The following is a 22,500-nucleotide window of genomic DNA, read 5'->3' as shown; positions in this document are numbered from 1 at the left end:
AAAATCAGGTCACCACGAATTAAAAGATTTTGGGGGTAAATGCCTACATAAAAAATGTCCCTTTTAAAAATATAGAAATGCGTAGAGCATCCAAGCCTAATTTGGACCACACATGTTCAGACAGGATGGAGTACATTTGTTAAGATCAGGGAAGGGGGGGCGGAACCTAGATGGCCAACTGAGAGCAGTGAATTTTCAGAGCTCCATAAGCTAGTATAATAATACAGGAAAATGTTATTATTTTCAAGTTTAAAACATCAGAAATCTATAGCTAAACTACTAAACTACATAAATATCAATTTTGGTGGGGATATACAAAAATTTTCCTGTCAAGTAACTTGGAGATATATTGAGTCACTGAATATGAACAACTGAAGGAATTCTCATCCAGATGCTGCTTTGAAAAAAGAACTGCAATTGATGACATCTACCTTACAGGAACTATCTTTGAAGATGGATGGCTTTAAAAATGACTTAGAAAACCTCAAATTAAATTCTCAAAAACAGACTGATACTCTTAAGGAACTATTACAGCAACACCATACAAAAATAACAAATATAGATACTTCTCTAAATGACATTGAAGGGAGACTCAAAGAGGAAGAATTCCAAAAAGAATCTCTGCTTAAACAGAATACATGGCTGCTTAACAAAATAGATGGCTTAGAAAACAGGGAAAGGAGAAACAACATAAGGATCTTTGGTCTTACTGAAAACACTGAAGGAAAAGATACTATTTCATTTTTAACAACCTGGATTCCAGAATTTTTAGATTTGAAAGAGGGACTTTCATTTGGAATTGAAAGGGCGCATAGGGCACTGAGGAAACCTGCTTCTAACTCAACAAATACTCCACCTAGATTCATAGTTATACAATTTCTTTCATTTCTGGACAAGGAACTAATATTAAAACCTGCTTGGAGAAAGTCACCCTTAAAACACAATCAATGCCTAATAAGGTTTGACAATGATTATTCGTCCAGAATACTAGAACAAAGGAAAAAAGTCTGGCCAATAATAAAACTTTTGAAACAAAACAACATTAAAGCGCAGCTGGCTTTTCCAGCCAAGATAAACATTCTTTTTTCCAATGAGATGAGAACCTTTAATGAAAAAGCTACTATATTTATCAAAAACAACAACATAGTGCCTATACCAGAAGAAATGGAATGGTGGTCCCTACTCTTAAAAGAATAAAAGATACAAATCCTTGGACTGATCCTAGAAAGAAGAAACAAAAAACTGATTCCAATATAGCTGTCCCAAAAAAATTACTCTTAACAACTACATCTCTCAAAGTATCAACTGATATGGTACATCACTTGTCATCTATTATTTTAAAATAGGAGGGTTTCTTAAACAACTGAGAAAAAGTAATGATTTATTCAAAATGTTCAAAGAGTCCAATAATTCTTCACAAACAAAGGTAGGTCAAGATGGGTTACTATTTACATTATATATATAAGCCAAACAAAGCAACATATAATACAAACAGAAGATTCTGTTCCCCTACTTGAACTCAATGAATACTTATCTTGTTCATTTTTCATTGTTTTTACTTATAAAAATTAAAGTAATTAATTAACTAATTCAACAAGGTACCATTTCATCAGAGTTAAGACTCAAATGTAATGAATTAACATCCTATATAATAACAGTAACAGTAGAGTGTTTTGAAAAAAAATGCTGTCATGGAGACTAATGCCTTCTTCAGTTAAAGTATGATTTAGAAATAGATTTCATAGATTTCATAGATTAGTACTAGACTAACTGCCTTTGTGGGCCATTAAGCCCCAAATTATATCCTTGAGATTCCAACCTGGCACCTTGTGTTTGTAAGGCAAACACCTTAATCATTAGGCCACCCTCCCAACCCTGTCATGTATATCCTGGTTAAATAATCCCTTAGTATAAATGTCATCATTATTCTAAGTATAGTCAATATCAATTATGGCAGGTATCACAGCTATGAGTGCTGTTTGATCAATCATGATATGGTGTGCGTGGATGCAGCTGTGTCTGGCAGCTAGTACAAATGTCATTATTATTCTGTCTAAACACAGTTAATAACAGTTATGGCAGGTATCATAGCTTCGAGTGCTGTTTGATCAATCCTGATATGGTGTGCGTGGATGCAGCTGTGTCTGGCAGCTACTACAAATGTCATTATTATTCTGTCTAAACATAGTTAATATCCATTATGCAAGTATCATAGCTTCGAGTGCTGTTTGATTAAACCTGACATGGTGTGTGTGGATGCAGCTATGTCTGGCAGCTGTTGCATGCTGCCATTTTCGTCTCTAGGAAGCTGTGGGTTGTGGCTTGTGATCGAGGTTTACTGATGCTTGTGTACTGGGCAGAGACATTTGGTGTTTTAGCCTGAAACCAGTGGAAGGGGGTGGATGAAACTGTGATTTGGGATATTTTGGCAGAGAGTAGTTTGTTTATACATCTACTGAGTGAGAGGTGGGAAGGCTGGAAGAATGTGTTATCTCTTGTAGTGGCAGCTTGTTGGGAGTTTTTTTTTTTTTTGATCTGTTTGCTCTTCATTCTTTTCCTGGCTGCTGCCTCGCTGAAAGGGAGGGAATTTAGGCTTGAAGTTGCAGTAAAGTGAAGCTTTGCTTCGGGTGCATCATGAGCCTCTGGTATGTAGTACACAGACACACTAACAGAAACAGATGCTCCCAGGTTACTATGGTAATGGAGACAGAGTGATGATAATGCTTAATGGCTCTGAGGAGCCTTCGAGATGATTCTTGGCAATGAAGTTTTTGGTTTTAAAATATATATATATAATAAAAGGGCTGTTTTGAAGCACATGTTTACATACTGATGGTCTCCCAACAAAAAAAAAATCACAATTTTATATTTAACATTTATTTTGGTCCAAACCCATTAAGGACTTACATAAGAGTAAAATTCTGAGTTATTGTGAAAGACTAAGAGCACTTGGTCTTGTGCAGTACCCTTTGCAGTGGTCTGGGAAGTGAGCTTGCTCGGATGTGTTGAGCATATGGGGATAGCTGATTCTAGGGGTGTTTGGTGTTGCCGGGAAGTACTAGAGAGTCATTAGATTTCTTTCATGGAAATATCTGTGGGAATGGAAGGTGTGTTGAGTGGTTCACTGGTGAAGTGGCCACTGCATGGAACAGGCTGGTAAAATGGAACAGGACAGATACTGGTTTGGATATTTTAAGAACAGCCTGGAAACACACCACATGAACTAGTGAATGGTATTCTAGAAAAACTGGATGGGCATTGTTGCCCGTGCTTCAAGTACTGATATGTGTGTATGTGAGGATGGAAATATACTTATAACAAATAAGAAACTAGAAGGGACTCATAGTTTAAAATCTATGGACTGTATAAACATGCTTGGAAGGAGCCAATAGGAATAAGCATTACAGCTTGTGGTCTCTCAAAAAAAAACACACACACAATAGTTATGTAATGTGTGATTTTAGTAAATCTAGACAAAAAATATATAATCGTCATATAAGATGAAGCAGTCTGCTGAACTTAGATATTAAAGACAGGATTTAATAACATGGGCTTGTGTATAATAACACTACTGTCTTAACTTGTCATAAATGACCTACACTACATTGAACATCAAGGGGAAGCATGATGATTGTCTTATATAAGTAAATATGCATAACAAATCATGTAATTGATTTAACTTGAATTGTAGTTTTTGTATCCCATTTTGACCATAAACAATAGACACTCAGTTTAACAACACGGGCTTGTGTATAATAACACTACTGTTTTAACTTGTCATAAATGATATACACTATACTGAACATCAAGGGGAAGCATGATGATTTTCTCATATAAGTAAATCTACATAACAAGTCATATAATTGCTTTAACTTGAATTGTGGTTTTGCAACCCATCCTGATCATACATAATGCTTAAGCTGTTACCAAGGTAACTAATGTTTTATACATGACATCAAACTGACAAAGTTGTTCAAGGGAAACAATAGAAGCCTGAACTAGGAATGTCACAGAATGTAACAATCACATTCTGAACAAATAGTATTAAATTGACAATAATCACTCAGTTTAACCTTTGCTGATTTATACAAAATAGAATGTTGTCATTTAAATCTAACAACTTTCAGTATATACCCTAAAATGGCAATTTATGAATATGGAAAGGGAACTTGTAATCATTAATCACAATAAGTGAATTTGTTTTTAACCTATAATTTCACTCATTTTATAATAAGAAATGACAGATATGAAAATCCTTATGTGTAGGAAATGGGGGGAAGAGGGATGCACTGATAATTAAAATGCACTAACTTTCATCAATGTTCACATAAAACAAACCTGATGCTTTAAGTAAGTTAGCAACAAAGTGATTACTTAAATGCTGGCAAACAATGAAATATGACTTCTGATATATCCAGTAAAATGCATTGTATTATAAACATTAGGTATAAATATTATTGCCATCTATTTATATTAAGTAATACGTTTTGAAAGACTTAATCAATAAGGGTGAATATGTTAAATAACTGTGTGCTATAATCTTTTACTGAGGTTTTATATATGATACATCCTACTTTACTATGATTGAATTGCTTGTCATCTATCTTTCATGTAAATATTAATTGCTTATACAATAAGTAGACATTTATATTGTATTACAATTCTGTCTAATCTATATATCTGTTCAAAATAATATAAATATTGCTTATTCCTCTTACAAATATTCTCCATATGATAATTAAATTTATGGAATTCAGATGTTCTGGATTGTCAAGGTATGAGTGATAATCTGGGTTTAAGTCTCACAAGGGATAATTGACTAGGCTTGAAATGGCTCACAAAGGCAGTTAGCCTAGTATGAACCTATGATGGACTTAGGTTTATCCATCAGATTAGGAATGATTTTCATTCCATGGCTAATGCGGATCTTAGTTTTGTTAACATTTATTAATTTAAATTTATTTCACAAAAACATTTTTAGTATGCCTGACCAAAACATTACTTTACTGGTAAACACCCAAAGTATAAAACTGATAATTTCCTTTAAAAGCTCAAACAAATACTTTATAGTTATCAGAGGAAAATGTTTAATAGTCACAATAAAACAAAAAATACATAGTCTAGATAACCTAAGATGGATTTGACTTTATTATCTTTAAATACCAATGGCTTAAACAATCCTAGCAAGAGATCAAATCTACTGAAATATTTAAAACTGAACAAAGCACAAATTGTCTTCCTTCAAGAAACTAATTTCATAGCAAATGACAATTACAAATGGAATCCTAAGGAATATATGATATTGGCGCAATCCACTTATAAGACAAAGACAAAAGTGGTAACAATTTTATGGAAAACAAATGTGATTAACCCAGAAATCATTTATAAGAATGAAAATAAAGAAGGCCTTATGGCATTACTAATAGTTAAATATAATAACAGAATATGGACTCTAGCCAATCTATACTGGTTCCCAGGCATTGAAACAGGAACTGTTAAAAAACACTTGGATTTCATTTCCAATAATTATAAAGGCAACTTAATATTAGGAAGAGATTTTAACTGTATATTTGATATTTCTGAAACTACAAATAAAAGACCGCTGCTTACATCTACTGTAGCAAAAGCTTTAAACAAGTGGGTACAATCATTTCATCTTGTACATACTTTCAAATTTAAAGAAGATAAATCTTTGTTGTTTTCCCATCAAGATCACAGATCTGGTACCCAAACTAGAATAGATAAAATATTTGCTGGCCATGATTTACATTTTAAATCATTAATTTCTCAATCATTCTCTGCCCCTTTTCAGACCACAACTCATTGAAACTAAAACTTCAAAATGGATACAAACTATTAATCTTTAACTCCAGAATTCCAGCATATATAACTAAAATTAAAGAGTTCAAACCCTCAAACCCTGGTTATTATCTGAATTACAGTTTTTCTTAGATATTAATTACACCACAGCGATAAATAAAATAATGATATGGGACTCATTAAAAGCTTACATATATGGTAAAACCCTAACTTGGTATAAAAACAAATCAGAGAATGGGATTCTAAATTATTATATCTACAATCCAAACTTGTGTCAGTAAAAGTGAAAAAAAGTCAAAATCATTTGGAGATGAAAAAGAAAGTAGAAGTATTAAACAATAAATACAACGACATTCTAACACATAAAACTAGTTTAGCTTTAGAAAAACTAAAAATTAATACCTTGGCCACTTCTCCCAAATATCTACACAATTTATCCACAAAAATCAAAATACAATCAAAAGCTAATAACATTAAAAGTATCTTCCATAAAAAGAAAGGGAAAATGTTTCTGATATAGGTGACATTCTTGATGCCTATAGAAATCACTATATGGAACATTTCCAAAAAGATAATATATATATTGATCAATTAAATCTAGATGAAAAATGTTCTAATATAAAAAAATACCAGAAAAATTAAAATTAGATCTGCAAGCACCAATATCCTACAAAGAAATTACAGATACAATAAAAGAGGGTAAAAATAATAAAGTTTCATGATAGATGGCATAATTATGGAACTATATAAACTTTTTCCTTCAAAGATACTATCCCTCTTCCATAAAACTCTATTAGAAATTCAGTCACAAGCTTTAATACCACCCTCTTGGAGATATTAATAACACCAATCCTAAAAGAAAACAAATCCCCAAACTTCTGTACCTCATATAGACCTAGATCATTATTAAATAATGACTATAAGATATTTATGACAATATTAACCAACAGAATGAAAATACCACTATCCAAAACAATAAATAATGATCAAACTGGATTTATATATCATAGACACACACATGCCAATATTAAAAGGATAATTTATCTTATAGATTATGTTAATAAAGAAAATAAACACTCATAATTGGCTTAGATATAGAGAAAACCTTTGAGTCCCTAAATTGGGACTATTTATTCAAAATCCTATTTGCATTTCCTGTATCTTTTGTTCATCTCCTAAAGAATATATATATATATATATATATATATATATATATATATATATATATATATATATATACAAATAATTTAGCATATGTCAAGTTAAGTCCTTTTACTTCTGAATCTATACATATAACAAAAGGCACTAAACAAGGATGCCCCATGTCACCGATTCTATTTGCTCTGGCTATTGAAATATTGGCAGATTCAATTCATAACAATATAAAAATCAAAGGAATAGATGTTTATGAACAATACAATTCTAAAGTAATGCTATTTGCTGATGACATATTACTAACACTATTTAATACAAAAGAGACATTAAAATAATTAGATATATTAATTGACAAATTTCACATGACTTCAGGACTCCATTTCAATAAATCAAAATCAAAATTTTTTATTTTTAAATTAAAAAGAACTGCAGACTAAGGGGGATCACATCATAGGGAAGCAAGAATCTACCTTAAAATATCTAAGAATTGAGTTATGCAAGGATAATAATGAATTAGTCTCAAAAAACTACAATAATATCATCAATACAATTAAAATCTTTGTGGGAAAATGGAACAAAATAATATTAACATTTGAAGATAGACTACAGTTAATAAAAATGTTTTTTCTGCCCAAGTTCCTATATATAACCTTGGCAATGCAACTGTTATCAGAAAGGAATATACTTAAAGAAATAAATTCATGCCTAATAAAATTGTTACGGTTTTCCAAAAGAAACAGAACAGCTTTAATACATCATATTAGACTTTGGAAACAGGAAGGATTAAACTTTCCTGATATAGAAACATATATAAAAGCATCAATGACTAATAAATATGTTCAAATTACTCTGCAAATTGGAAAGAATTACTAACTCTAATATTGATAAATGAATTTGATTTACAAAACAAATTTCAAATAACAGATAAAAATTTGACATGGCGCAGATTATGTATTAGTATGCAATATAGTATAACTAAACCCACTAAAACTCATAGGATTAATTACTACATTGACTCATTAAGGAAACTTATTAATGCAAATATAGATTTAAAAATCTGGTTTGATCTTTTAACACCATTTATAGTCAAAAAGAACTTTCCACATAAAATATATAGAGAAATTATTAATTCCTGGGAACAGAAAGGATTTGTTTGTTGGCTCCAATATATCAAAGACTAAAAGTTTTAGATATGCAAGTAATAAAAACAACATACAAAATTCCACAACAGGACTGGTTAACTTTACAGAATAGTCTGTCATATTCGCAAGATTTAAGCAGAATAATTAACAATTCTTCATTTTAAAAAATACCTAAATTTACAAAATACATATATGAAATCATATATAATGACTTTGATATGGGAAACAGTATTTCATAATTTTACAAAATATTGATAAACTGTAAAACAACACCCAAAACTTCATATTGGAAATATATAACAAAAGGACACTCAATACAGTTAACTGAAGATATTAAAACAAATATCTTATTATCGATAAAATATACATCCTTTACAAGATACTGGAAAGTTTTTAATTGTAAATGCTTGCACAGAGCATTCTTAACCCCAGACAGAATCAGTAAAATTAATTCTTCTATAAAAAGAATATGTTGGATATGTGAGCAAGTACACAATGCAGATTGGAGCCACATTTTCTTTGAATGTGTTAAAATTAAGCCATTTTGGAAAGGTATTAATAACTTTCTACAATCTTTACTAAATCATTTTATTTAACTAAAGCTATTGTATTATTAAATGTGAATGAATGTCCTCATTTGAATAGGTCAAAGATGTATCTAGTATGGACTATACTTGCAATTTCAAGGAAGTGTATAACAAAAAGATGGAATACAAACACAATACCAACTTTGGAAGACTTCTACAGCCTACTGAAGACCACAGCATTATTGGAAATTAATATTAAAGAACTAAGAATTTATCCAAAGCCATTTATCAACAACCCTTGAGGAAATGTCTTATCATTGATTAACACTATACAATAATTAAGACACTCTGATAATGGATTGGACATACTTATAAAGTAATTGTATACATTAACAGCTGATATATAGTGGCAGGCTAATGTAAATAGCGTACATAGTTATTTAAGATGTTATGTATAAATACTATGGAATTCATTCAAATGTATTTGAAAAATAAAGAAATATTTTTAGAAAAAAAAAGATCAGGGAAGAGAATTTTTGCAGCAGATACTTTGCAGTATTTGACTAACATAAGGCAGGATGTTTGCCAAGTTGAAAATGTAACGGTTCATAGATAGAAACATGTGATACATCTTTGGTTGTTGTTAATGCTAGGAGCATTAATAATAAAGTTTTTTTACTGGAAAATGTATTATGCCCCCACAGATTAATGTTATTTTTTGTGAAACTTGGTTAAAGAACAATAACTGTAAAATAGTTCTGTCAGGGTATAAATGTTTTTACTGTACAGACATTATAACAAAAAATCAGGTTGAGGGGTTATGATAGGTATTAAATATAGTTGTGAGACCTGTGATTATTACATGGTCAGTGATAACACCAATACTATAGATTGTGTAAATGTGACAGTAAAGATAACATATGATTGGTGCCGAAGCCATGGTCTAAAACTAAATGCAACAATTGTTGGAGTGAATAGACCACCAATGTCAAGTGCTGATGTCCTAGAGGAATTCATACATTTCTTGCATGAAACACTAGAGGGAAGAATAACAATGGCTGGGGACTTAAATTCACCAGAAAAAAATGGAATAATACTGATTCAACAACATTAGTAAGGAAATTATTCACAATGTATGTTCAGGAACAACTGCTTCAGATTATAAAAACCTACCAGGGAATGAAACATTGTTTGCCCTCCTAAGGAAATTATGGTTACTTCATGTCAAGTTTTACCACTGTTGACGTGCAGTGATCATGGAGTTATAAAGGAAAATTTGTTGATAAATAATTCTGCCACACTAAAATTTAAACCAATGCACAGAAGATTAATTACAGATTATATGGAAGAAAACAGTCACTGTGTAAATCTAATTGGATGTATGCTTTCAGTTGAAAAACTGCAGAAGGAATGTGGAAAATTTTGAAAGAGAAATTGTTTGAGTGCAAAAAACAAAGAAATGTTTAACATCAGGATCTAGGCATACAACATCAGGGGGATCTATTTCCATAAGAACAAGATACCTAATTAAGTTGAGTGACAAAAAGTATAAGAAATGGAAAACAGATTGGATTACAACTTTCAAAACTGAAGTAAAGAAGCTGGACACACAAAATAAGCACAGTGTGAGACAAGATCAAGAAAATTTTGAAAAAAAATTATATAAAGATATTCAGCATAATAGGAAACCATTTTATAGCTACAAAAGCCCTGGAAGGAATAAAGACATACAAATTGATGAACTGTGTAGATTCTAAATTTTTTTCTCAGACATAACTGATTAACAGATATATTTACAAAATCCTATGCAAAACACAAATGGGGTGATAAGCTGTCCTATTGACATCCAGGTAACCTTTGATACTGAAATCAAATTAGGTTATATTGAAAAAGAACTATGCAAAATGGATCTAAACAAAGCAGAGGGAGGAAAAGAGAATTAGTAATAATGACCTGAGAACACTTCAGCAAGAACTCACATTATCATTATATCTACTATTTACTAGGTTGTATAAATATGGGGAGATTCCGCAAGATTGGAGACATACTTATTAAATCTGTTTTTAAAGGAAAGGGGAGTAGGAAAAACCCAGAGTCATACAGACCCTTAAGTCTACTTTCATGTTGTGGAAAAATAATGGAGAAGGTAATATTAGATAAGTTAATGTCAGAATTGAAAAGGTTGGGACTTGAAACCATATATCAACCTGCATATGTTGAAAATAGATATATTACCACCTGTAGCATGATGTTCTATAAATAGTGCTGGGCCCCTTACTGTTGAGCATCTATTTCTCAGAAGTCTAAGCCAAAGTAGATGGCCTTTAGCTCACCAAGCTTGCTGATGATTGCATATTGGGAACAATCATTGAATTCCCCCAAGGATGTCAACATATTACAAGAAGGGCTAGCACAAACATATGATTGGTGCCGAAGCCATGGTCTAAAACTAAATGCAAAAAAAATGCATTATTATGCCCTTTGGCAAAATGGAATTCCCTGCAAATTACAATACTGACAGCACCCCCTGAGTTCCAACCTAGTGGTGCAAGACTTGGGAACACAAGTTGATAGCAATCTGAACTTTGACCACCAGGTTTCCACAGTGGTAAGGAAAGCCTTCTATGTAGTGCACTTCATAAGGAAGGGTATATCATCCAGGACAAAGAATGTTATAACCCCACTGTACTCAACCCTCATCCGACCACTACTAGAGTATAATGCACCCTTTTGTATGTACACCTGCAATAGCTCTACAGACCTCAGAGGTTTCTCACTAAGAAAATACAGAGAGTCCAAACCATGACCTATGTGGATAGGCTGAAAGCCCTGTCACTTTACTCAGCAGCTTATAGGCTACTGAGAGGTGACTCATGCATGGCCTATAGGGAAATTTCCAACCCTGCCTTAATGGAAATGCTGCACATCTGCAAGTTAAATGGCACAACAGTCACTCACTATAGGGATCTCAACCTAGCTTGTGACAGTAACAGAACATGCTGGAGAAACAGATGTGTCTTTCAGAGACTGCTGCTTCTCTGGAATAGACTTTCTATTCACGTACAACAGAGCTCCTCATGGACCCTATATATATGCAACCGATATAATTGGATGGGGGAATGCAAATTCACCCCTGGGGTGGCACCCTTTCCACTCATGGATAGGGGTAGGTGGTGTTTATCACATACCCGCTCTGTTCATAAATGCGTTCCAAAAACTACCTAAAAAGAACAAACGGGGATACTTTGGATTAATATGGTTAGGCTTGTAAAGGCTCCAGGACCACTAGCCTATTAACCTCCTATGAACCTATAATAACAGGTAGGAATGAAAATTTGTGCTGTGATGTAATTTATACAGATTTAACTTCAGCATTTGACGGGGTCATACACAAAACACTGATTAATACAATCAATGTAGTCTTGATAAGACAGATCGCTGCATGACTTACAATAAGACATGGCAAGTATATGGCAATTGGATAGGTGAAATTCCTGGTTACAGTCAAGGTGTCCCACAGGGCTCTGTCTTAGGCCCATACTTGTTTAGACTGTATCTTTCAGATCTATCTTTTCATCTGAGGTGTTCTACAGTCTGTATGCAAATGACTTGAAATTGGCTAAACTGATTACATGTGTTACAGATAGGACATGTCTGCAAAATCACTTGACTACACTGAGCAGTTGGGTACAGAAGAATAATATGCTAATAAATACATCAAAACTAAGCAAATGAGATTTGGGATACATAAATAGAAAGGTTAATACAGCACATAGTGTTTGAAACTTTAGGTTCAATTAAGGACCTCAGTTTATGGGTTGATCCAACTTTGATTTTTTCTAATCATATCATTCAATTGGTTAATGATAGGTATAAAACTTTAGATTGTATAAAAAGGTTTATAAAGTCTAGGAAATCAGAAGTGATGAAGTCATTGTTTGTTAATTATATTAGACCCAAACTTGAGTATGGAATAACAATATGGAAACCTTAAAATAAAACAAGCATGAGTAAACTGGAAAGAGTACAGGGGAAATATACCAAGGGCATCCATGGGTGTGAAAAATTAAGTTATTATGAAAGACTAAAACATCTGAACTTGTACAGTATCTCATATGGATGTTTAAGAGGAGATCTTATTTGGGTATGTAGGGCATTTAGAGACTGGTCTATATTATCTAATCAAAGAGGCATTACAGTGAATGCCTCTTCATCGACCCCTAAACAGCGAACTGCCAATTATGCAAACAAGCAAATCAGCAATTTTTTTCCTAGGGAAAAAATCACTGATCCAGCCAGAAACGAAGCATCACTAAGAACACCTCAAAGTGGGGAGCTTTGCCCCCCCCCCCATTGTGGGAGGCACAACCCCCTAACTAAATATACCAACTCTGAGATCACACTACAGTGGGAAAAGGGGCAAATTCACACTGATGGCCAAGTGATTTTTTTTCCGCAGTACAAAAATTGCTGATTTGGCCATTCGCGTAACTGCTGCTTCACTGTTTAAGGGTCAGTGAAGAGGCATTTGCTGTAATGCCTCTTCAATTAAATAATATAGACCCTTTAGAGACAACTACCTCTGGGAATGTTTGGGGTTATCAAAAAGTAGTAGAGAATAATCAGACAACCTATGTAGAAAATTTTATAGAAATGAGAAGTGTACTAATTTGTTCTCTGAGACAGCAGCTGATGCATGGAACAGACTACCAAATTCCATTAAAACAATCACACTTTGGACAATTATTATGGGAACAAAACTGTTTTGGTATATTGGCAAGTTACTGTATGTATTAATGTATGTATGTATGTACAAAATAACAACACCTAAAGAAAGAGCGGCATTTTCTTACCTATGTGATTGCTGTGATCTTGAATCTGATTTTAGTACAGAAATTAATACAATACGTACTATGATTATACTGACAGAATTGTCTCTATTATTAGTCAGAAATGTTGACTTTCAGGCATGTGACCCATTACCTGGACTCAATTCCTATTCCCCTTTGCTGCCCAGCTTCTAATCAGTTAATTAAAATGGGCATACTAAGAAAAATTGCAAAAATACTCAGATGAAATGAAATTACTTTGGAATGGAATTCATTATTTAGTAGAAAGACGTTATGTACTCACCATAGCGTTCCATCTGAGTTGTTCTTCATTTGTCTTCAACCTATGGGTTCCTGGTTCCGGCTTGGATTGGAATCGGCCACATATCCAGCATCTGATCTGAGATCTAAACTCCTCCCCTTCCTATAATGCCCCTGTCTCCTTCTTTCCTTCAGATCGGGTTTGCTGTCCAATCTAGTATTCGCACATGACCCCAACACACCGTGTCCCATAACAAAAAGTCCATGAGCAAGAAGGAGAGAATAAGAGGCACCTTGATGGTGACCACCTCCTCTAGTCATCAGACCACCACACAGTTTATACAAGGCAGGGGGAAGGAGGGAGAGATGGTTGAAGACAAATGAAGAACAACTACTCAGATGGAATGTTATGGTGAGTACATAACTTCTTTATCTGAAGTTGTTGTCTTCATTTGGTCTTCAACCTGTGGGATAGAGTCCCCAGCTACTAAACACCTAGGAGGCCCTCATGAAAGGATATTCTGGAGCACGGCAGAGCCAAAGGATGCCCTTTTCCTGGGTATGATGTCCAACTTATAATGCAAGATGAAGATATGAGATGAAGCCTAAGTAGCCACAGAGCAGATATCTAATGAAACTCTGGACCAAAAAGCTGCTGAAGTAGCCATAAATCTGGTGAAATGTGCCTTCACATGACCTGGCAGGGATATACCCTTAGCAGAATATGTCCAAATAATACACTGGGAAATCCAACTGGCGATAGTGATCTTAGATACTAGTTTCCCTAAAAAGGGTTTAGAGTAGGAAATGAAGAGTTGGTCAGACTTACGAAAAGCTTTAGTCCTGTGCACGTAGAAATGTAACTGTCTGTGCACATATAATAAATGCAATTTGTATTCTCCCTTGTTTTGAAAATTTGGGAAAAAGACTGTGAGATTAATCACCTGATTAATGTTGGACTCCAAAGCTACCTTAGGAAGAAAGGATGGATTAGTATGCAAGGACACCCTGTCCTTATGAAAAATCATATAAGGGGGCTTGACTGACAATGCTTGAAGTTCCAAAACTATCCTGGCAGAAGTAATAGCAACCAAGAAAGCCATCTTCCAGGACAAAAATTGTAGATCCATAGAGGCTGCGGGCTCAAAGGGTACAAAACTAAAGCCTGCAGAACTAACGTAAGATCCCACGGTGGCATTGGGTCCTTCACCGGTGGCTGAAGAAGAAAAGTGCCTTTGAGGAAGGCCTTGCAAAGCTTTGAAGATGCTAAGGAAGCCATATTATCACCCACATGAAAATCAGAAATTGCAGCAAGTTGGATCTTGACCGTAGAAAAACTGGCACGTTGCTGAAAGATCCCAGCTAAAAATTCTGATACCGTGAAAACCAGGGTAGTAAAGGGACCTAGGGCACACCGCAAAGCCCAGATCAAAAAACGTCTCCATTTGCTGCAGTACACCTTTCTGGTGGAAGACTTATGAGCCACCACCAGGATCCTTCTAACAGGTGAAGATAGGCCAGGAGTCTTACTATCAGGGGAACTGGATCAGCCAAGCAGTGAGCTTCAGACTGTCCCAGGTCTAGATGAGGAATCCCTGAGGGATGACAGATGAGATTCAGAACTGGATCTAACATCCATGATGGAGCCAAGAGATGAAACCACAGAGAGGGAAACCAGACTTGGGAAGGCCAGAATGGGGCAATGACGATAACTAGGTTTCCCAGCCTGCAAGATTTCTGAAGGAATAAGCATACAAAAGACCAAGGGGCCAAGCATGAACCACAGCATCTCTGGGGGCTTCCCCCAGTGGAGGGTTCAGAGTGAAAAACTCACTGCATTTAGTGTTGGAAGGAGAGGTGAAAGGCTGACCCCATTTGCAAAAGATCTGTTCTGCTACTGAAGGACTCACAGACCACTCATAAGGCATCAGAATATAACTGCTGAGCCTGTCTGCTAGAATGTTGGACCTCCCTGGAATGTGCATTGCCACCAGAAAATGGCTGGTGGAGATCACCCACTCACACACTCTCATGGCATCATGACATAGGGGATAAGACGTGGTTCCTCCCTGCTTGTTGATGTACCAGACCACAGACATATTGTCCATCTGGATAGCAATCGTTCCTGGGGTAAAGATGGGCATGGAGAGCCTGCAACGCTAGACGCACCGCCCTCATCTCTAGGACGTTGATATACAATCTAGTCTCGTATGAGCCCCACGTGCTTTGGACTGTCCTTCCTAAGCAGTGCCCCTCCTACCCTATCAGGGAGGCATCTGTAATAACCATGGCTGTTGGGAAAGGTGAAAGAAAGGGGCGATCCCAAACAAGATCCAAGGAATGACTCCACCACAGAAGAGAGTCCCATCACACTCAAGAGATTCAAACAGGGTGAGTCAGCAGGAGATCTAACAAGGACCATTGGAAGTGAGCATCCACTGAAGAACCTGCATGTGAAAATGCACCATAGGCAAGAGATTGATCATGGCTGCCATGGACCCCAATGCCCTTAATACTATTTCTGCTGTCAGTGACTGAGTTTGAAGAATGCAAAGAACATGTAATTTCAGAGACTGTATCCTGTCCAGAGTAAAGAAAACTTTGGTTTGAATTGTGTCCAGCCACACCCAATGAAGTCTAATGCTTGAACTGGGGCCAGTGGCGACTTGCTGAGGTTGATGGCAATGCCCAACCTCTGGGCTAGGAGGAGAAAGGAATCCCTCACTTGACAGAGGCGATGCCTGGAAGAGGCAGTGAGGAGCCAATTGTCCAGTTAGGGGGATACCTGTATGCCCTGGAGTCTCAGGTGAGCCACTACTACTGACATCATTTTGGTGAACAACATGGGGGCTGTGGTGAGACCAAAGGGAAGTGCTCTGAACTGGTAATGATTGGCTTCCTGCCAAAAGTGGAGAAATCTCTGAGAGTGTCTGTTCATCTTGATGTGATAGTACGCATCTTGGAGGCTGATCAAGCACATCCAATTGTTCTCCTGCAGGAAGGGCAGGATAGATTGAAGGGTGGCCATCCGGAATTTTGTCTTGGTCACTTGACAGGTTCAAGATGGAGAGATCCAGAATAGGTCTTATGTCCCCTGTCTTCTTTGGCACCAAAAAGAACCTGGAATAAATGCCTAATCCAGAGTGGTCTAAGGGAATGGGTTGCATGACTTGCTTTCTTCGCAGCTTTGCAATTTCCAGTGCTGCATCCTCCCTGTGTGTGGGTGGAATGTCCAGGAGGTGTTTGGGTGATGGAGGTGACTCGAGATATAGGAATGAATAGCCTCTGGATATAATTTGCAGCACCCAATGATCTTCCGTGATGGACTCCTAAGCTGTTAGGTGTAGAGAGAGAGATGATCCCTAACTGCCTGCAGAGACGAGCAGCCGGGCAACCCTTCAGGGTTGCTGTGCGGGTCTCTTCGGGAAGGGCTCTTGAAACCCATGATTTCTCAGACTCCCTCTGCATCTAGGGCGGTGTCTATCAAATCTCCCTCTGCCCCTGGGGGAAGGTGAGTCCTGAGTCTCCTGGGGAAACCTCTGAGATTTCCAGAACCACATCTTCTGGGTCCCTCACTGATTCTTAGAGAAGGATCATTGAGGGACTGAAAAGTGAATCCTGATGGCAGACAGAGTCTTCCCATCTTTCTCACTTTGAACTAAGGTGTCACATACCGACTTCCCAAAAAGGGAGGAACCATCATACAGGGCATTCATAAAAAACACCTTAAAGGGTTCCAAAAATGCACAGAGCCAGAGCCAGGCATGCCACCTGATGGGAATGCCGGTACTGGCAGCTCTAGTGGTGCCCTCGATTGCATGGGAGAGGAGATGCATAGAGGTGTTAGTAACTGATTTCAGGGTGGCCAAACAAGCAGAAAACATCTTCTTGTCCTCCGCCGATGTGGATCCAGAGGTCGACTCAGTGATCTCCTTCACCAGGTCTCGCTACAGCCGAATCACATGTGCCATGTAATTCAGCGCCCGTACAGAGAAGGTCACTGAAGCATACACCCACTTCCTGAAACAGTCCATTGTCCTTGACTCTCAGTGAGGAGGGTGGACTATAGAGCTCTCCTGAACGGTCTCCTTCTTAGTGACAACTGCCACCACCATGGCATCAACTGGGGACCCCTTATTTCAATGGGAATTGTCTGAAGGGGGGCTCAAAACCTTGTCTAAGCATTTTGGAATGAGCTCCACTATGTCTGGTTCCTTCCACGCCCGAGATGTAATAAGATCCACTAAAGGATATGTGGGTGGAGACACTCAAAAAGTAGAAGGTCCTGCACCAAATGCCTCCAGGAACACTGATTCTTCTGGGGTAGGTTTTTGGTCAGACCACCCCCCATGCTTGTGAAGGAGTTCTGTGATGTCTCCAAAAGAGAGATCCTTGGGGGGTGACTGGGGGGAACCTTCCCCTTCCTCCAAATTGGTGTCTTTGGTGAGGGACTCCATTGGGGAGTCTAAGTGCCTCCTTTTGCACATATGTTTGTGAGGGGCCTCCTCAGTGGGGGTCCCTTGGGAAGACTTACCAACATCTTCGCATTCTCAAGAGAGAGCACCCTGGAGCAAAGAGGTGGCAGGCTGTCCCTGAGATGGCAGGATGGCTGGATCTGCGCCAGAAACAGAGGGAGCTGGGGTGGAATCTAAAGACAAGATTGTCAAGGGTCTTGATAGAATTGAGAGTACCCTTTCCACCACGTCAAAAGCTGAAGGGGAACAGACCTCCTGAGATAGAAGGAGTTGTAACCCTCTGACCTGACAGGGGAGTCAGAGCCAAACATCCAGACACCATGATACCAAGGAGAAGGCTCTGCTCCAACAAACTCAGAGATGACACCATCCCCTCGGATCCAATGCTGAGGTTACAGCTCCAAGAACCGTCTAGATCCAAGTTAGTCAGATCTGACCTGCTCAAGGCCATGGCCGGCGTCAAGGTACAAGGTACCACAGGAGCTGGCCCCTTGATGATGAGTGTCCTCAGATCCAAGGGGTCTGAAACCAGAGGTCAGATTGGAGAAGGAGTAATAGGGATAAATACAGACTGCATGCTCCCTGCTCCTTAAGGAGAGGGGGCAGGCAAGACTCCCATCTGTATCTGGGTGCAGATAAACTTCTGGATCATCATATCCATCTCTGCTTCAGTAAGACTGCAGGTGGAGCAGGAAGAGAAGGCCACTGACACCAGCCTAGAAGGGCAGTGAAGGGAGGCCTGAGCCAGTGACCAGGTCTGAAGCTCCTCAAGCTGCAGAGAGAACTGAGGGGAATGGAGGCAGGGCAATTCCATCCTCAGAGCCAACCTAACTTTGTCTGGAGGGCCGGCTGAATCCAAATGATCTGGGGATTGCTTCTTGGGTCCATCCCTTGACTTGGCTGATTTGTCTCCATCCCTGAACCTCTTGGCAAGATTTTGAGTCCCAGAGGCCTAGGTGGAGACAGAGGTAGGAGCCGGGGCAGAAGGGTCCTTAGTCCTGGAGGAAGAAGAGGGAAGGAGGCCCTTGAGGATTAGCTTGTTCCTCCTGTCCATCAGTGCCCAGAGATTAAACCTGGTGCAGATGGAACAGGAGGTCTGCAAGTGGGCTGCCCCATGACAAACAACGCACAGAGTGTGACCATCAGCTGGAGAGAACTTATGACCACACTCTGTATATTTTCTGAAGCCTGGTTTGGGGGTATCAGACATTCTCCCAACCTACGGCTCAGCACACACTCACTCACACAGAGACTACAAATGCAATAGGAAGAAAAGTTAGAGAAAGTTTTTTTTTTTTTTTTTTAAACCAACACAGAAGCACGAGAGGAGGTAGAAAGGCAGAAAAGAGTAAAAATATATAAGAAAGGAAGACTTTAATGGTTAAGAAAGTCACTTATCCAACAATAACAGCAGAGAGCACAGATTGCAATGCGGACATGAAGTGCAGCAAACAAGATCTGAGGGAGGAAGGAGACAGGGGCATTATGGGTAGAGGAGGAGGTTAGAGCTCGGATCAGATGCTGGATATGTGGCTGAGTCAGAAATGAGCTGGATCCGGGAACCCACAGGTTAAAGACCAAATGAAGACAACTTCAGATCAAGTGTTCGTATAAGGATCTGGACACAATAACTGGAAAATGTCAAAAAAAGAAGAAGAAGGAAGAAAGCAATTGATAAAGAGTAGGTTACATCCCAAATGATTTCTATAATGGATTCAGATTCAACTAATTAGCCAAAAGATTCTAAGTTAACTTAAGTTTCCAGCAACTATCTTTTTTTCAAAATAAAATATTGGACATTTGTTCTTGTTAGAATAGTTATTAGAAAAGGTAAATTATTTTGCATGCGACGTTTCATTTTGGGCACCCAGGAAGTAAATTGCTGGCCCAAAATTTGATTCAGATAGTCTTGTCTTTTTTAAGTCAAAATTAAGAGATTACAACAAAAATAATGGTGTAACTGATTTTCTTTCCATTCTGACATGCAAAGCACAAAGCCTCAACAGGAAATTTAGTGAGTTTCAGAACATGGCATTCAAGGAAGATATTGATGTCAGTACTGTCATGGAGATTAGCCCAGGTAACCCACTATAGTCAAAGGTCGGTTATTCTGATTAATAAAATTTTAGGTTAGACATAACAAATGGCAGTGTATCTATACAGAACATAATCTTCTGTTACTGTTTTAATGAATAAGCTACCTGTGAAATCAATGTGGTCTCTATGCCTATTCTAGACAGAGTTTATCATACAATCATTATTTAATGGACTTCTAGAATATCCCAGAACTATCAAAATATAGTATTAATGAGCTTATGAATACATTGACTGATGTACTGTGTAAAAACTACCTTGTGGTCATTGTTATTTAAACTTTCTTTGTATAGACTAGTGTCAAATTGTCTTCTAAGCAATATGAATCTAACCTTTTGGAAAATCAGGTCAATCTTAACATTTTCAGCTAGCAACCTAGACATATTGCACATAGTACTATATATAGCACCTTGACTAGCCATCCATTGGCCACTGTGATCATGATTACGTCTGTATTGGAATTTCACTTTTACAAATATTAAAGCCTGCATATAATATGATCAGAAAGTTTTATAAAATGGGTTATAAGATAGTTGCTCAATAAATCAAATGGTAGTTTGACAACATAAGTAATATACCTATAAATGAGGCATGGGATGATTTTCTGGATGTTCTATCATGGGTTATTGATAAACAAATCAGAAACAACAGGATTAAGACAGGATCAAGAGTCAACCTCCCTTTGTAAAATACCAGATTAGTTAGGCTGTGTAATAAAAAAGACATTATGGACAGTTTACCAAAATGCCCCTCAAATACAATAAATACAAATTTAAATAAAATTCTAAAAACTTGCATAAGCATCATGTGAAATAAAGTCATTATATGAGCAGAATCTGGTACATCAATTTAAATAAAATTATAAAAATGTCTTTAGTTGTGTCAGTAAGCTAAGAAATCAAAATATTATTCTCACCCAGCTGTCTTGTCAGGAAAAGCAGATGAAGAGATTTCAAAACTTTTTTTTTTTTTTTGCTGTTTCTCTTAAAGGTCATAATAATAATTTTATGTTTGACATCAATCTACTGAAGACTGAATATACTCTGATTTTTGAAGAGTTAGTTAAAGAAAAGCATATGAGTATGAATGCTAATTGTGCTTCTGCCCTTCATGTGTTACCAGGTATTTTTATTAGAAAACTTGTTTATATTTTGAGCCCAAGTTTGGCCATAGTGTTTCAAAATCTTTTGAGGACTCGTCATGTAACCCAAAAAAATAGCAGCCTGCAATTGTTGTTTTTACATTCAAACAAAGTGATGGTTTAGATCCATACAACTATCAGCCAATTAGCTAAACATCAACACTGTTTATAGTCTTTTAGAAAATGGTATTGAAATGTTTACCAGTAAACTTAATAGCAGAAACTGATTTAAGGCAACGTGGAATTTGATAATAGTCAGGATTCAGAAAAGTTGTCCTGCACTTGTGAAAACTTCTGCAGTCAAAAGCAGCCGTTGCCTTTATCATAGGAAATGCAGTTCAGACAACCATCCATTCATCCATGACCAGGTTTTCCCATTTCTTGCACATGGAGTCGGGGTAAGACTTCAACAGACACAATCATCTAGAGCCAAGGTTTACACTGCCAGGTGGCTAGCCCTGTCCAGTTAGTTTTTTCCATACCACACAATCACAGGCACACTCACACTTATGGGTAATTTAGAGTGTCCAATCCACCTACTGCATGTCTTTGGAATGTGGCAGGATAGAGCACGTGGAGGAATCTCATGAGAACACAGGGAGGGCATGCAGAAAGCACCTCAGCCGAGAATCAGACTGGGGAACCTCTTGCTGCGAGGCAACAACTCTATCCACCGAGCCACTGTTGTCAGCAATGAGAAAATACCTTATTATCAGTTAATTTACATCTCTCTGAATAGCACAGTTTTACCATTACTGCTAATAAGCACTTTTCTGTGATAATCGCATCTAGTGTGTTGGCACAGGCACACCGCTCATTCAATCTACCACAGATATATACACATTCAAACATAAATATAGAAACACACACACACACACACACACACACACACACACACACACACACACACACACACACACACACACACACACACACACACACACACACACACACATACACACACACATAAATACACACACACACACACACACACAAACACACCATAGCCCTTGTCTGCTACTGAATTTACAGAACATTCTTAATGTAGCCTCTTAT

The 22,500-nt window shown here is 37.1% G+C and overlaps 1 protein-coding gene across 1 annotated transcript in view; it reads right to left on the bottom strand.

Annotated features, from left to right (window-relative positions):
• The window catches only part of LRRIQ3 (leucine rich repeats and IQ motif containing 3), an 867,930-nt gene that overhangs the window by 149,943 nt on the left and 695,487 nt on the right, over positions 1-22,500 (bottom strand). The window lies entirely within an intron of this gene.

The sequence above is a fragment of the Protopterus annectens genome, chromosome 10.part0, assembly GCF_019279795.1.
Source record: "Protopterus annectens isolate FY-2018-M chromosome 10.part0, PAN1.0, whole genome shotgun sequence".
NCBI lineage: Eukaryota > Metazoa > Chordata > Ceratodontiformes > Protopteridae > Protopterus > Protopterus annectens.
Note: the sequence above shows the minus strand (reverse complement) of the source record. Positions and strands in the feature narration are given on the sequence as shown.